At 44.7% G+C, this 17,430-nt stretch overlaps 1 protein-coding gene across 1 annotated transcript in view; it reads right to left on the reverse strand.

The window, feature by feature from the left end:
* Window positions 1-11,737, reverse strand: part of LOC147679548 (LHFPL tetraspan subfamily member 7 protein-like) — a 156,126-nt gene extending 144,389 nt beyond the window's left edge. Inside the window, exons 1-2 of the mRNA XM_086943133.1 lie at window positions 11,609-11,737; window positions 10,601-10,694 (exon numbers count right to left, since the gene is read on the reverse strand). The gene's annotated coding sequence lies outside the window, so the exon portion shown is untranslated. The remainder of the gene's footprint in view (window positions 1-10,600; window positions 10,695-11,608) is intronic.
* Between the last annotated feature and the right edge of the window lie 5,693 nt (window positions 11,738-17,430).

Here is a 17,430-nt window from a genome sequence, read left to right on the forward strand (position 1 = left end):
CCCACGTGCTCAAGGTACATACAAAGAAGGCTTGACAGCTCTGATTGCCCAAATGTCCTGTTATATGACACCACGTGGCTATGTGATGATATATGATGCACATGAAGGCATTTAATGTCAGGCCATATCTCTATGGTGCTGTAATTCTCGGTCACGTAAAGCCGTGTCATGCTTGGTTCGTGCTGTGTCATGCTGTGTGACGTAAACTAATGTCAAATTGGAGTGTTCTTTTAAAGCGCAGTCATGTGCCACGGTGGCGCACCGTGGCGCGGGGAGAGAGGCTCATGAAACTGGCCCCCGTCCTTGGCGGTGACACAGGACCTCTTGTTATATGGGCCACAGGTGCCTGTGAGCATCAGATCGCCTATGCATGGGAAGCACAGGCGGTGGGACTTGCTTAGGTGCTCAGCCTCTCTGGCTCCGGCACTGAGAAACATTCAGGGTGCAGAGATGGGCCTGGAGGGAACCTCTAAAGGTGAAAGGGACCTGGAAGGACGGGTCCCTTAACAGAAGTGTTAACATTCCTTTGCTGTGCAGCAGTACCGAGATGACTCGACCACCTTAGCGGAATGTCACAAATTTTAGCATCACAAGAGGTCGAGTGACCTTTCCGGAAAGGACCTTCGTTATTTGATGGAGAAAAGCTCTCCTTGAGAGGAATTATGGTTTGAGTATACGTGTGGGGAAACTCTGGGCTAGAGGTGTCCAACTTAGAACCAGGCGGCCGGATCTATGCCAGGTTACAGGATTTCTACAAAAGATTTCACATCGAATGAATCTACATGGAACTCATTTGTCAAAAGCAATACCAAAAGCTCAAACTTTAACAAAGGCGAAACCATTGCATTGTAAATGCTTGTTTCTACTAGGGTTGCTGTCCTTTATTTTTCTGTCCACTTGGGACTTAGAATAATTTCTGGTTTTGCATACCTCTGAATTTTTATTGCAAGCCTTCATGGCTTTACCTTTGAACTTTGTAATACAACCTTTTATCTATTTCATTTATATACAACCCAGTTCTTGAGGGAGTCCACCATGTATTTAATTAATTGTTTTTCCTGATATTCTAATACATTGGAAGGTGTTTTGACGGTGGAAGCTTTGCATCAAGAAGTTGAACACTGTCTCTAATCCAGTAAAAGTGGGCATTCTGATTTAGATGAATTTTGGGATGTCTAAAATGTTGCTGTAACCTACACCCAAAATAATTATATTCCATATTTGTAGCAATAAGACATAAGATGATTTTCCCGACAGGAAGTGATGAATTTATGAATTTATTTCATTCACCTGTTTTCGAGTTTTTATTTCCAGAGATAAATCCCTATGTGATTTTACTTAGAAAAGCATACTTTCCAACACAACTGTGCCTTGCCTTCTCCCCCAATCAATCTGCACCAAATCTGCAGGACAGATTTTGGGGGAAATTCGAAGCATTCTAAAATATATTTACCTTTCTTGTGGAAGTGATATTTCAACCATAGCACAAATATGCGTGAGTGTATTCCCAACCCTGTAATAAATCGTTAACAAGGCCATTTCTGATTTTGCTGTACACTGTGGAATCAAAGCCTTGTAAAAATGCATTTACCAACACTCTAACCCCCAGAACAATCAAACTCAAATTCTGTGAATTTTAAATTGCGAGAATTACCAAATCGCAATTTAGAATTTTCATAATGCAATTCATGAAAAAATGCGACAAAAAAAGCGCATCGCAATCGGCCGCAAATGCCTTTTGCGATTTTGCTCAAATCGCTGAAAAAAATCGCAGAATCGGCCTTTTCGTGTAGAAATTGCGATCTCGCTAATTGCGAGATCGCAAAAACTGGAAGTGGCATTTCGAGCACAGTGATGACATCACAACCAGGAAGCAGGCAGTTCCCTCCCTCATTCTGCACAATGAGCCTGAAAGTGGAAGCAGCACTGGCCAGAGCTCCACTACAGACCACCTCCAGCTGAAAATCAGGAGACACACCAAAGCAGAAAATGTCTCAGAAAGCAGCAAGGAGCAGTGCCCAAGGCAGGGAAAGAAAATTCTAATTTTCTGAGCAAGAATTGGAATTTTTAATAGAGGGAGTAAGCAAAGACAATGACCGGCTTTTCGGGAAGGATTCAAGGAGGGTGCCTGAGGCGGACAAAAGGCGCATTTGGATGCGCATCCGCGCCAAAGTAAATGCAGTGGGAGTGACCCAGCGCTCCATAGAAGACCTGAAGAAGAGGTGGTATGACCTCAGAGGGCGTGCCAAGGAAATAATTGTTGAGAGGCTGGGGGAGCGAGTCGCAACCGGAGGAGGAGAGCCCACTGTACCATCCAATACCCCACTGGAGGACCTTGTGGAGAACACCCTGAATCCCGAGGCATGCGTGGGGGTAACCCGGCTGTACTACTCCCGACCCACCCAAGAATCCCAAGGTAAGTGCCATGCGATTGCGAACCTGTCCCCTAACAATGGCCATGACCCCAGAGCTACCCATTAGAAACCCCAGTCATGCAGCCCATGCACACCAGAAAAGCCCAAGTGCATTGTGGGACTTGTAGTCTGACCACAATTTCCAGATAGCCCCATACAGCCAGACCTGTCCAGTGAGAGTCATTCCTAAAGCCAGTCAGGGAATGGTAGCATGCATGCATGTAGCAACCTCCCATGTGCAAGAAACATGTCATTAATCACGTCCCATTTATATCACAGGTGGCGCAGAAGAACCCAGCACCGATAGTGAGGCCCTGCATATAGACGACAATCCCGAGGACACCGAGGGAGAGGTCCATCCTTCCCCTCAACCAGAACAATCACGGCCAGCACCAGCACCAGCAGTAGTACCACCACCTGAGCCTGTGGACAGCGCCAACCCTGCAACAACAGGCGCGCCACAGCCAACCCGTGTGACACCGGCAACTACAGATGCAGCACGGAAGCAGACCAGGCGCACGGCCACTGTGAGATCACAGCCCAGCGGACTGGTGAGGGAGCCGCGCGACACAACACCACGCGCCGGCAGGGGGTGAATGTCCGGGTACCTGGCCTGTCAATTAAGCGTCGTATGCTCCGTGTACACCAAAAGCAGGCACGTCACTTGGCAGCCATCCACCTGCAGCTGCACAAGACTGCACAGAATGTGGGACAGCTCACTGACAGCATGGAGAACATGACCGCTGCTGTCCGGGAAAACACCCAGGTCCTGTTGACCCAGCGGGACGTCAACCGCCGCCGCCACCGCCAGCTGCTGACCCGCCTATCAGCGTACACACGCTCTAACCACATAATTGGTTAGACCAACTATCACGTCGCTCATTAGCGACCAGGATTCTAGAGATTTTCACTCTTGGATGCGCCAAGTCATTGCAGAACGTGTCCCGCTTAAAGACCGCCCCATCAAGGGCATTAGGAGAAAATTAAATGCCCCCTGGTACTCGCAGGTGCTAGCAGAAAGTCATTTACTATGTAGAAAGAGTGAAAGGAAATGGAGAAAAACCTATGATCAATCAGCCAAAACTCTTTATGTACAGCAAAGGAAATCCTATCTGGCCAGTATTAAGCTGACCAAAAAGGAATACTACATCAATGCCATTAAAGAGGCAGAGCAGAAGCAAAGAATGGTCTTTTCTATAGTGAAGTCCTTCACGCACCCAAAAGCTCTAGAGCCGCAAATTCCACCATCGGCAGCCTTCTGCAACCAGATTGCCGATTATTTTGAGGAGAAAATTGAGCTTCTACAGAGAGATTTTCCAGTCCCTCCTTCTCCCTCCGATAACAGCTATCTGGGGTTGGGGGAGAACAAGCTATATACCCTGAGTGCCTTTCAATCGGCCTCTCTTATGCAAACCCGTGAATTCATCCTGGCTTGTAAATCAGGAGCTCCCTCTGATTCGTGCCCTCCCCAAATATTTCATCAGATAATCGATGTAGTTAACCCCTCTATCAATGCGATAGTTAATGCCTCGCTCAGCTCTGGAGTGGTCCCTCTTGAATGGAAAAAAGCAATTGTGAAGCCTCTAATAAAGAAATCCAACAAATCTACCACAGGCCTATCTAATCTTCGACCAATATCCCTCCTCCCTGTCTTGGGTAAAATAACTGACCAGATGGTATAGCAAGAATTGAAAAATTTTGTCGATACTCATAATATTTTACATCCTCAACAGTCAGGTTTTCGACCTAAACATTCGACTGAAACTGCCCTCATCGAGCTCACTGATTCTATTAAATTCTTGCAGGATGAGGGCAAAAACTCTGTCTTGATTTTGTTGGACCTCACGGCAGCGTTCAACAACATCTCTCACGAAATCCTGATTGACAGGCTGAGAAGCATAGGCATAACAGAAGTTGCCTTGGCATGGATAATATCCTTTTTGACTGACAGATCCCAAACAGTCTCCTTGGGCCCTTTTCTATCCAACGAAAAAAAAGTTTCATCTGGGGTCCCGCAGGGCTCCATCTTAAGCCCTTTATTGTTTAACATTTACATGGTCCCCCTTATTGCACTGATAGAGTCACACCGGATACTTGTCACATCATATGCCGATGACACTCAGTTAGTGGTCTCTATGGATAAAAATTCCATCAATATGGAACAAAACTTTAAGAACTGCCTGACGGAGGTTTTCCGATGGATGAACACCAACCATTTAAAATGTAATGCTAATAAAACAGAGATTTTACCTCTGGGTAAAGAGGTTCATTTCTGTCCTAAGGATTGGTGGCCTGAGGACTCACCTGCTCTGCCCCAGTCAGTGGAAACCGCAAGAAATTTAGGGGTTCTATTTGACTCTGCTCTCTCCTTCGACCAGCACGTAAGGAATACGGCAGGAAGCTGCTTTAGTATCATTAAATCTCTAAAGAGGTTTTTCGAGTTCCTGCCCACTGATTCCAGAAAGACGGTGGCAGTGGCCTTGATACTATCGCGTTTGGATTATTGCAACGGCTTGATGGCCGGGGTGAAAAAATCCACGCTAAAAAAACTTCAGAGTGTGCAATACGCAGCAGCGAGATTGGTACTTAAATTACCCAGAAGATCCTCGGCTACCACTGCGCTTCAGATCTTAAACTGGCTGCTGCTACATAAGAAAATCTTATTTAAGATCTTGTTGACCTCTTTTAAAGCTCTAAATAAGACAGGTCCAAAGTATCTCGCGAGAAGTTTGCTCGCTATAACCCTTCAAGATGCCTGAGGTCGGCAGGCGGCAACCTAATTAACATCCCTAGATTCAATAATAAAACCAAGGGAGATAAGACCCTTACCGTACTGGCCTCCAAGGCATGGAATGCCATGCCTAAAGACCTTAGACTTCTGGTTCAGGAGAATGCCTTCAGGAAACAATTAAAAACTTGGATCTACAGTTTGTCGGACGGTTTTGTAATGGCTGCCATCTAGGTTTTACTATTGTATTGTACACTGTTTCAGCACCAGGATGCTACTTCCGGAGCAACAGTTAGCGCTCTACAAATACTATATACAAATACAAATACAAATACAGATGCAAATACAAATGGTGCACTGCTGCCAGGATGTCGCTAGGGCACTGGAGCAAGTCACCACTGCAGTGCAGAGTCTGCAGGCGACTGGCCATGGCCAGGCAGGTGGGGATGATGCAAGTGAGGGCAATTCCAGCCACAGCAGTCTGTTGTTGCCACTGGTGACGGTACCCCGCCGCAGCACCAGGCCCACTGCAGCCTCACGGGCAAATGCTGAGGATGAGGTGGAAAGGCGACTGGGAGCGTCCACCCGGAGGCGCCACTAACCATCTTTTGCTTTCCATGCTGGCCCATGCTGATGATACAAGCATGCCCTCCTCACATACATGGGGATGTATGACTCAATACAGCTCTAATGTTACTCAAATAAGAAAAGTCATATTTTTGTGAAAAATAACAATATGATTTATTATGTACAAGTTAATCTGAGTCATGTCATTATTTCAAATGCCATGCATGAGTTAAGTATCGGGGGAGGGGAGAGGGTGCACTAGAAACAGTTCATTGTGATTTGGTTGCGGCGCCTGTGTCCTTCTGCAGGATTCTCTCCGCGTGCATGACGTGCATGTGCAGGTGGGCAGTTGTCCCCTTCCGACTCACTGCCATAGATCTCTACAGGTATCCTGCGCTTGGTAGCAATGTTGTGGAGTATTGCACACACGGCCACGATGCGGCAGCAGACCTCAGGCTGGTATTTGAGGGCCCCACCAGTCTTGTGAAGTATGCGGAATCGGCTCTTCAAAAGCCCAAATGTCCTCTCAATGCAATTTCTTGTGTGGATGTGTGCAGCATTGTAACGCCATTGCTGTGGTGGGCAGGATTAAGGTATGGGGTGAAGAGGTACTCACGGAGACCATAGGCGCTGTCACCTGAATCAAAGGAGGAGAGGGTGAGTGTCTGTTATGTGCAGCTACATGGTCACAAGGTACTATTTGTTGGCATGTGCACTTACCTAGAAGGTGTCCTTCGCCAAAGTCTCCCCTGGCCAGTCGTGTATGCATGCCGCTGTGCCGGACTATGAAGGAGTCATGTGTGCTCCCGGGTATTGTGCCACTATGGCCCACATGCATCATTGTGTCATTTTGCATTTCTTAATTTGCGAAAAATAAGGAATCGCAAATTAAGAAGTGCAAAATGCTATGCATCATTTTTTTCGGTATTTCTTTGTGATTCGGTAAAAATCGCAATTTTTACCGAATCCCAAAGAAATACCGAATTCTTAAGTTAATTTTCACAATTCCCATTGATTCCTATGGGCCAAAAGGCCCATAGGAGTCAATGCAAATTGCGAGTGGCACTTAGAAAATTTCATGGGTTCCGGGGGGGGTCCAAAGGACCCCCCCATGCACCCCTGAAATGTATTTTTCGCATCATGTTTCACACACACATGTCCTAAGGACATGTGTGTGTGAAACATGAAAGTTGAAAAAAAAACATTCAAAGCATTTTAAACACTTTTTCCAAATTTACCGAGTGGTTCAACCACTCGGTAAATTTGGAACCCTAATTGCGAATTTCCACTTGTCAAAGTAATGATGCATTGCTTTTAAGAAGTCGCACATCTGCGACTTCTTAAAAGCACCCGCAATTTTAGAACTCGCAACAATGTTGCGAATTCTAAAATTGCTTCATGCATCCCAAAAAGCACTTTTGCATTCGCAAACGGCCGATTTTAAGTAATCGCACCGTTTGCGACTACAAAAATGCTTGATGCATGTGGGCCTCAGTCCGTGATGATTGTCACACCATCTGGATATTCAGGGAGTGGTAGGACTTGCGGTTCCGTTACATGTATTCTGTTTAGGCAGGTGGGCAGATGTGGATGTGGGTACAGTCAATGCATCCAATTACATGTAGGAATTGCGCAATGTTGTAAAAATCAAGCTTGGTTTGATTCAAGTCCTGTTGGGTGGTCGGGAATGTGATGTAATGGTGTAGCCGGGTCAGCACTGCCTCCAGGAAACTACTTAGGCAGCGGGACATGGTGCTCTGGGAGATCCCCCCTGCAACGGCAACTATCCCCTGGAAGCTTCCCGAGGCCAGAAGGTGCAGCGCTGCACAGGACCTAAACATGGGTGGGCACGGCATTGGTCCTCCTTGTTGGGTGCTGCATCAGGGGGTCTAGGTCCCGGATCAGCTTAGTAATCATTGCCCCATTCAGGCGGTACTTAGAGTTGATTTGCTCCTCAGTTTGGCCCAGAAGGGTGATCCGCTGGCAGAATATTCGCTCATGGATCCTGCGTCTGTTCATTGCTGCAGCCTGAACCCTTCGCTTCCTGACCACCATGTAGAGTCATGGCATTGTGAAAGTCCGCATGCTCCTACTGTGTCTCCTTAAGTGTTTTTGGTCAGGCCCGTACCTGTGGCTACTTCAATTTTTTTTTTACCTTTTTCTTTTTACTGACTTCATGGTTACCACCTGGTTATGGTTCTCCCTAAATTGCGCGTCGCAAATAGCGATTTTTTGATTTTTCGCAATTTGCGAGTTTTCATGAATTGTGTGTGCGATTATTTAGCGATTTCGCAAAATTTTTTGCAGAATCCTTGTATTCTCGCTAATTCCGATTCGCTAAGGGGGTTCCACCTAGATTCTGCGAATTATTTTGCGATTAAGCAATATCTATTTTGCGATTTCGCTATTTTGGACTTTTTCTCTTCAAGAATTGCTTTTAATTTAATTGCGATCGCAATAGCTAAATCGCAGCTATTGCGATCGCAATTTTGGTTGATGAATCTGGCTGTAAGACTTATAATAAATCCATCACATCTTTAACCTTAAAGAATTTCATCATGGGAGGATGGGAAAAAACAAAGTTGTGAGCAACTCAAATTTGGGGACCAAATTTATCAACACGTTGCCCTGTTGCATTCACTAAAAGTGATACAAACTGGCACAAAATCTTTATTTGGGATTTACTTTCCAGGACAAACAATTTGTTTTTCGCTGGAAAGTATCCTTAAAGTAACACTAAGTAGCGCTATGCACTACTTAGTGTTAATGGACACTTCCCCATGGCATTCCTGTGCAAGCAACGATTGTTTGTGACGCAAAGCTCTTTCTATTAACAGTGTAGACAGGGTTTGGGTCAGAAATGTACACCTCTTTGCAGCAGGTGCAAAAAATAAGTTTTATTTTTTTGCAAACCTTTCCAACTTTGCATAAATGCTGCACTATATAGCACACATCCAAAATGGCAAATACATTCAAGTTAGTCTAAGCATAGCATTTTGTGCTGGTAGGTTAATCTTACAGTACAAAACCTATGCTAAACTCACGCACACCTTTGCACTGTGGTACCAAGATCTGGGCGTGCCTCTAGGCAGCCAGAAAGGAATACAATGAATACATGGTTAAATATGGAGTAAAATTCGCCAAATGGCATAATATGCTGTGCTCTGGTCTGGGGCGAAATGTCGTCCCACCCCTTGGAGCCAGAACGTCTGCCAGCTCTTGGGAAGCTCTTGGGATATCTGCCTGGATATAGTGCTGTCCTGCACTCTAACATTCAGGCTTCACTGCCCAGCAACTTTGGTTGCTGCATGAAAAAATAGTACATTTTCCCACGAATTTGTGACAAGAAACTGCAAGTTGTGACTTCATCTCCAGCTGGAACTGGCTTATTTACAATCAAACATACACCGAAAAACACAGCTCGTCTGGTTCCATTCTACACGAGCCTTTGCCAGGAAGCAAACCATCCCCTCAGTTTCACCTCTGGTTGGGAAAAGTGCTGTGAGCCATGAGGCTAGAACAACATTTCAGAATGGGGTTGTGTGTTTAGAGCTGCAGAATCAGTCAGTGGGACAGGAACGAAGCAGTACAAAGGCGAACAGTTCAGTTTCAGAACAGTTTCCTTCTGCTGTCTGCAGCTGCTGCACCTCACTCTCTTATCCTATCACAAGTAAAAATCAGACCAGAGCAATATAGTGGGAAAACAGATCTGTAATATTCCAAGAACCCACTCGCTAAATTCCACTGGAGTCCTTATGCCTCTCTTCTGCTGCCTTGCAAATAAATCAGATCACAAATACATAATTTGTTACCAGATAACATTAAGAAATTACAGATTATATTATTAATAGGAGACTTCAATATTTTAGATTATCATCCGAATGATATTGATAACAATAGCTATATTTGAATTACAGTTCTATGTTGGATCACCATGAAATGTGGTCCTGTATTACTATTGAAGGCTTTTGGTTACATCAGAAACCGTATGTGGCAAAGGTACAGGTGAGCACTTGATGAAAGTACAATATCGAAGTTTTTTCAGGAAAATCGAGTTTTTCCTTTCTAAAATGATAAGCTTGTATTTGATTGGAAAGGTATTTTCGTAAACTGACAATGACGTTTGAGTGCAAAGGGATTGCTTTTACATCATATACTTAAGTAACAATCACTACTGCAGTTCTGGATTTTCCTGTGTAAGTTTAGTGTAAAGTCTCTGCTGTTTGAACCTTTAATCTCTGTGTACCAGCTGCATGAGCCTATAAAAGGAGTCTCCTGGAGATATGTAGTTAATATTTTACTTCCCGTCCCTTCCTAGAAGATTGGCAATTATATGATTGAGAAGCTACTTTGAAGTGGCAGGATGGAAAAGTTAAACGAGGTAAATTTAAAACTGTAGATTCTTTGAAAAATTAAAGGTAAATTTGGAATTGCATTTTAACTGACTATCTCCCCTATGTCGTTATAGACATTAGACATTTCTATTGTACATAGATAAATAGTGCAAATATACACTATTTTTACACCATTCTGTCAAAACTTTCTTGGCCAGATGAACTTCTAACACTCCATGAAAGGGTCATACAGGCTAACCACACAGTACTGGTATATTTTATGAGTGCCATTTCAGAGCCTAAGACCTATTTTAAAAGATTGGTGAATATTGAAGCACAAACTGGGGCGCAGGAAAAGAACCTCTGTGAAAAGGCCTCACAAGTGTGCAGCGAGGTGACCAGGGCGACCACTGACCTTCTAAAGGAAATACCCTCCGGCTCAAATATTCTTCGACTTGAAAGAGCAAGGATGCCAGTGGAGGATGGCATGCATTTAGAGTGGTGGAGTGGGCAAAATATGAGTGGTATTAAAATAATCTTTTAAAAATGGCGCTTACCTTTCTGATTTTCTGCTGGATGTCCTCCTCGCTCGGGTGTCTTTTCTCCTAGAATTTCCGGGCTCTTTCTCAGCAGATGTTCACTCTTTAGTAACTAGATGAGGGGCCAAGAATCAACTAGTTAAATATAAAAAGAATCTACTGAAGCATAAGGAATATAGAAATACATAAAAAATAAATCAAGCTAAGCATACGTACAAATTCAGTATTCAGAAATATTTTTTAAAGGTCAAGCTAAGCTTTTCAAACTTTTCAAGCAAGCTTTTTATACAATGCTTGCTGACTGGAGGTGACCTTTTTGGCGACCATGTTTTGCGCTAGGTGGATATTTAGAGCAGGTGATGCATAGGGGACCAAAAACACCTGGAATTCCGTTGATTCCAAACAGATATGATGTTGAATAAACTGATTCTTTTGAGATTTCACCTCTGAATAGCATTTGAATCAAACATTTATGCTCCCGGAACCGAGTACTTAAACTCTCGACTTTTTCTATTTAATTTTGTTATTCCCAAATTTCCATTGATTGTATGCTGCCACCACAAAATCTCTACACATAGAAGCCTTTTATTTTGTTTTGTTTAATAACACTGTTTCATTCTGTATATTGTGTCCTAAATGTAAAGCACTGCACATTTACATTGACATGGTGTATTAAAAAGTTGACTATCTATCAAAAGTAAGAGAGTGTACAATATGTTTCAACGTTCAATACATTTTCTGCCACAAAATATTTGAATTCCCAATCAATCCTAAAAGGAGTACAGTGAGGTGAACCGATCAAGTAAATCACATTTCCAAGCATAAACAGTTTAACATTTCTTTTAAGTTCTACTTAAAACATTAAAGCATTTCGGAAAGGTACACTGACAAGGTCATGCTTTGCGTATCTATACTTGAAATGTCGATGCTTTCAGTTTCATGAACTTACAAGCAATTTTGCCAACATATATTTATTTCTGGATTAAATCTGTTTCACATACAGTATGTTAGATTTCTATAACTTACCTGGGAGCGAAATGTTCCTATGGCTCTTCACTTCATTTCCTTTTGCCCTCCTGCACCAACTCTGAATTTGTGAGATCCCAAAGGAGTCCTACCCTGCGCTGACTGCTTTGCAGAAGTCCCCTTTGCTGTGAGGGGATTACTCTGCAAGAGTCTGTAACACCTACTTGTGATTCAGATGTTATCCTTGAATACCTTTGCTTTGCACATTGAGTCAACATGCCTTCTGTTTGCTCTGGTGACTCATGAGTGCTGAAAGTCCTTCAAGAGGTATTGTTATTCTTTATCAAGGACTCTGTTGTTATTGTATGAAATTGGAAATGTGAGGATTATGAATTGATCTGCTGAGTGTCTTAATGCACCACGACAAATTGTCTATGGTCTAAACATAAGTAGCCGAGGCAGTTGAAGGTTGGGAGCTGGACAAACAATCAGAATGCTTCCTGAGCAGGCTATAGCTACCTAGGATTGTGTGACTTCCAACTCATCACTTTATTGGTGTACGTTGCCTCACTTTTACTCTGTCCTCCAATACTCTTTCAGTAGGGCCACTTCCGCTTGAGCAAGAGAGAATCCACTCTACAGCCACTGTGTGTTGGCTTCTCCTCTTGCTTTGCTCAAAGTATAATGGAAGCCCTAATGCTGCTGAACAATTTGAAAAAAGGAAACAAACCAAGAGGTGAGTTTATTTCTTTTATTTTGCAACTGTATTAACCCCTTCGCTGCGGCGGCTATTCCGCCGCAGCACTAAGGGGGAGGTGGGGCCGCACGGCGCTCCCGTGCTCGTGATGGAACCGCTCCGTCACGGCCCGCGGGTGAGCTGTGCTTGGAACGGAACGGTTCCGTCATGGCCCCGCCCGCTCTTTAGAACGTCAGCGCAGGCGCAGCAAGCGGGCCGTGACGGAACCGTTCCGTCACCAGCACAGCCCACCCGAGGCTCGTGACGGAACGGTTCCGTCACGAGCATGGGAGGGATTAAGGTGAAGCAAAGGGAGAGTCGCAGGCATACCGAGGCTCTAGAGTGCTGTAAGCATTAGATGGAGTTGGCATTGTGTACCAGATTCTCTCTTGCAAGCTGTGAGACAGAGCTCCTGTTTCCACTGCACTCCCTTTTTAGGGCTGGTCCAGCGCTGTGTCGATCTCCTACCATTGAATATCTGACAAATCTTTTTTTGTCGACTGAGAGGTGATGGGACTTAGCACTTAGTCAAACACATCTACCTAAAAGTGTAACCCATTTGGCTACACAATAAGGACCAGGAATTAGTAAATAAAGTTAAGAGGTTTTATTGCAAGTTAGCAGTTAGGTTAATGTAAATGAATCTCAATACCATGCTGTAAAGATACAGAATAATGACTGGATAGTCAAACCTTCCAAAGAAGATCAGGCACAGCAGTGTGAGGCAAACAAGAAGCTTAGTCACAGTAATACAAAAAATTAATAGCAGAATCTGGTGCTCAGAAAAGAGTCTCGGATCCTCTCTCTTAAATATGAGTAAGGCTCCCTGTTTACCATTTTTACTGATTTTTACAGATAAATACAGACAGAAAACCATTTATTTTCTTGTCTGTATTTATTTTTAAATGTGGAAAAAAACGGAAATTGGGAGCTTTTTGAGTGATTCTAAATACACTTTGCCATGATGCCAGTCCAATAACTGTGTGGATTTATGGGTAAGAGGGTTAAAAAAAGTTATGTTAGTAAAGAGGCTTAAACAGCAGTCTATATGCACAAGGTTGATACTGAAATGTGCATATTTTCATATACGTGCATTGATTTATCTTCCGCGGGTGTTCAGATCACTGAAACGTGGCAGGTATTCAGGCATAATCAACAACCAAACCGTTTAGAGAGGGTCCAAGGGATATTTAATTTAAAGACCCCTACCTGATTATTATCCCCACCTACTTACATATGTATAACATAAAAAACAGGGGGGTCTACCAGCTTAGTTATGTGGCTGCACCTTCAATCCGAGTTAACAGAATCTCGGGTTGGATAAGTCACATCAAGACAGCTTATTTCAAAACAAGGTGAACACTATATGCATAGGAAAGACCAACACGGTACAGATCATTCATACATGGGTGACAAATCCAAAACAATTAGCAAAGGGTTACCATCAAATTGACTCAATGATCAGTCCTATCATATGGCCAAACCCCGGTGCAAATCAGGCTAGTCCCCTGACCATTGGGACTTCAAGCGCCGCACCATTAGTTATTGGTCAAGGATTTGGTCCACCCATACAAACAGACCAACAATTATGGCTGATCTTTGATGGTAAAGTGAGAAACTGTGCAACAGAAAAAATAGTGACTTTAAAATAGGATGGAGTGTCCTCCTATTTCTAACTTTATTCTAAGGACGAACCACACCTCCTAATTAAAAACATAGAACAGTGCAAAAAAAGGACAGTCAACAAATATCTGTCTAATAACGGGCCAACATGTTTCTGCCTAGCGGGTATTTTATCCCATGGCATTCGTCAGGGCCTCTGTTCTTACAATAGTTGCACTAAGTAGTGATGAAACAAAAGAAACACCACCACCACCAAAGTGAAAAAGTAGGATGTAAAAGGGTTGAGTATGATACAACCTGTACCAACCAATGACATTAACCCTCCATGTCAAATAGGAAATACGAATTCCTTCATGGTAGGGAAATGGACCTCACCTCACCTGGACCTTGCTCAGGTTCTACAAGGCCCCGCACTATCCGTCGATACCTCAAAGCTCACATCTGAGTCTTGGGGGACTTTTTAATTAGGAGGTGTGGTTCGTCCTTAGAATAAAGTTAGAAATAGGAGGACACTCCATCCTATTTTAAAGTCACAATTTTTCCTGTTGCACGGCTACAAGGTCTACACAGTTGCTGAACACAGGGTCCCAACAGATGGCCCCTAACGTGAATAGGGTCTTGACATGTTGGGTTAGTTGCAAAGCAGCTAAGTCATCTACGAGCGTAGTGACTGTGTCATCCAATGCAGCATCGAAATGAAGGTTGAGATCACCTAACAGAGTGAAATTAGATGTAGTACTAACGCGTTCCACCACAATCAAAGGGAGCTGATTGTGGAACTGCTTAGGGGGGTCTAGGGGGCGGTAGATGAGTGTACCTGAGAAGCAGTTATTGGGGGAAAGTTTGAGACTGAAGGCTAGGCTCTCACAGTCAGGAATAGTTTCAGGAGTAACTCAGCAATGAAACTGTTCTTTATAAATGATTGCTAGGCCTCCTCCTCTCCCCTCAGGTCGGTCCTGCCGAGTGATTTGGAAGCCTGGAGGGAGGGCAGTTACTAGGGCAGGGTCGGAGTCTGTGGTGAGCCATGTTTCCATCAGGAATACTATGTCCGGCATGCGTTCTTCTAATAGTAAGGCAATTTCCGCTCTGTGTTTCGGCAGGGATCTGCAATTTATCATAAACATACGGTAGTCGTGTGTCAGGTCTGGGGCCGGCTTAGGTTTGAGGGTAGATTTGCATTTTGGACAGGTTTGTGGAATGTATTCAGCCTGATAGAGATGCAATAGGCAGTTCGTAGCAGGGGGCCTGAAACTGTGAAGGGTTTCAGCACTGTAATACCTGGGCTCTTGTAACTGAGTATAGGGGGTATGGCCCTGGGCCCGGACTCGGCACGGACGAGCGCAGACGAGCTTGCCTTAAGCGCGCCTTCGGCGCGCAATCGTCGCACAATCGTTGCGCCCGCTACGCTCGTCCGCTGCGCTTCCGGTAGATGCACATGTTTATGGGCAGAGGGAGGGTACGGGGGGTGTGGCCTCACAAGTGGGCGTGTCCCGTGGCTGGGCGTGGGTAATGGCGGCAGAAGTTTGTAAGAGATTCTCACTCTTCAGCGCTAATTCCGCTGTGTGGGGGGTGCCTGCACCAAGTAGATCGGGTGCCAGGAAGCTCGGTGAGTGGTTTTAAAAACGATTTCTGCACAAGTTTTAAAAAGGTAATGCGAGCGATAATGACTACTCCCGGCTGAGCCTCAGGAGGTTCCAATGTTAAATGCGACGCTTGGGGGGAGCTTTAAGTAGTTGTTGCGGGGGCGTGGCCTCACAAGTGGGCGTGTCCCGTGGCTGGGCGTGGGTAATGGCGGCAGACGTTTGTAAGAGATTCTCCCTCTTCAGCGCTAATTCCGCTGTGTGGGGGGTGCCTGCACCAAGTAGATCGGGTGCCAGGAAGCTCGGTGAGTGGTTTTAAAAACGATTTTTGCACAAGTTTTAAAAAGGTAATGCGAGCGATAATGACTACTCCCGGCTGAGCCTCAGGAGGTTCCAATGTTAATTGCGATGCTTGGGGGGCGCTTTAGGTAGTTGTTGCGGGGGCGTGGCCTCACAAGTGGGCGTGTCCCGTGGCTGGGCGTGGGTAATGGCGGCAGAAGTTTGTAAGAGATTCTCCCTCTTCAGCGCTAATTCCGCTGTGTGGGGGGTGCCTGCACCAAGTAGATCGGGTGCCAGGAAGCTCGGCGAGTGGTTTTAAAAACGATTTCTGCACAAGTTTTAAAAAGGTAATGCGAGCGATAATGACTACTCCCGGCTGAGCCTCAGGAGGTTCCAATGTTAAATGCGACGCTTGGGGGGCGCTTTAAGTAGTTGTTGCGGGGGGCGTGGCCTCACAAGTGGGCGTGTCCCGTGGCTGGGCGTGGGTAATGGCGGCAGAAGTTTGTAAGAGATTTTCCCTCTTCAGCGCTAATTCCGCTGTGTGGGGGGTGCCTGCACCAAGTAGATCGGGTGCCAGGAAGCTCGGTGAGTGGTTTTAAAAACGATTTCTGCACAAGTTTTAGAAAGGTAATGCAAGCGATAATGACTACTCCTGGCTGAGCCTCAGGCGGTTCCAATGTTAAATGCGACGCTTGGGGGGGGGGCGCTTTAAGTAGTTGTTGCGGGGGGCGTGGCCTCACAAGTGGGCGTGTCCCGTGGCTGGGCTGGGTAATGGCGGCAGAAGTTTGTAAGAGATTCTCCCTCTTCAGCGCTAATTCCGCTGTGTGGGGGGTGCCTGCACCAAGTAGATCGGGTGCCAGGAAGCTCGGTGAGTGGTTTTAAAAACGATTTCTGCACAAGTTTTAAAAAGGTAATGCGAGCGATAATGACTACTCCCGGCTGAGCCTCAGGAGGGATGTACCTCTCAAAGTCCAAAGGTAAGGTGGGCAACACCAATCTGGGAGAACATCAGTTAATTCCACACAAATCTTCTGGGTAACACCCCTTTATCATACTTTCAGGGGCTCCATTGTCCTTTCCATTCTAACATTGCAAGCCGCAACATCAGCAGATTCTCCCAGACCAGTCCTGTGAACGGCATCCTCCTTGAGCACCTGCAACATGTGGATACATTACTGTAAAGGGACTATCAATTAATACTCTTGCTCTCCATGTTCTTAGTCAAGGTCCTCTTCTCATCCTCTCTATCACAAGTACAGTGTTATTCTCAAACTAACAAACCATGTGAACGTAACTGCAAGAGAAAATACACGCAAACAGCCCAGAACAGCAGCATTTAATGCAGAAAATAATATCGTCCAATTTAGGTCAACTTAACCGTATAATTCGAGGGTGGGAGTTTAATAAGTGCTCATAAGTGCACGTACATCTCAAAATAAATGACACGTGTCAGTACATAAATTCAACATTAGATTCTGTTAAACATCAAGTAAATATAAGGTAACTTAGAATGAATTAATATAAGTGCGGCTGAGAACTACATTACAAACTCAAGTATAAAAAGATTAGTGCGCATGTCTACATAATCTTTTTCATTTCTAAAGTAAATACATTTCAATAGTGTGAGGAGGGTTTTATCCAATCTCTAAAGACTACATTTAATT

The sequence above is a fragment of the Lissotriton vulgaris genome, chromosome 11, assembly GCF_964263255.1.
Source record: "Lissotriton vulgaris chromosome 11, aLisVul1.2, whole genome shotgun sequence".
In the NCBI taxonomy this organism is placed as follows: Eukaryota; Metazoa; Chordata; class Amphibia; order Caudata; family Salamandridae; genus Lissotriton; species Lissotriton vulgaris.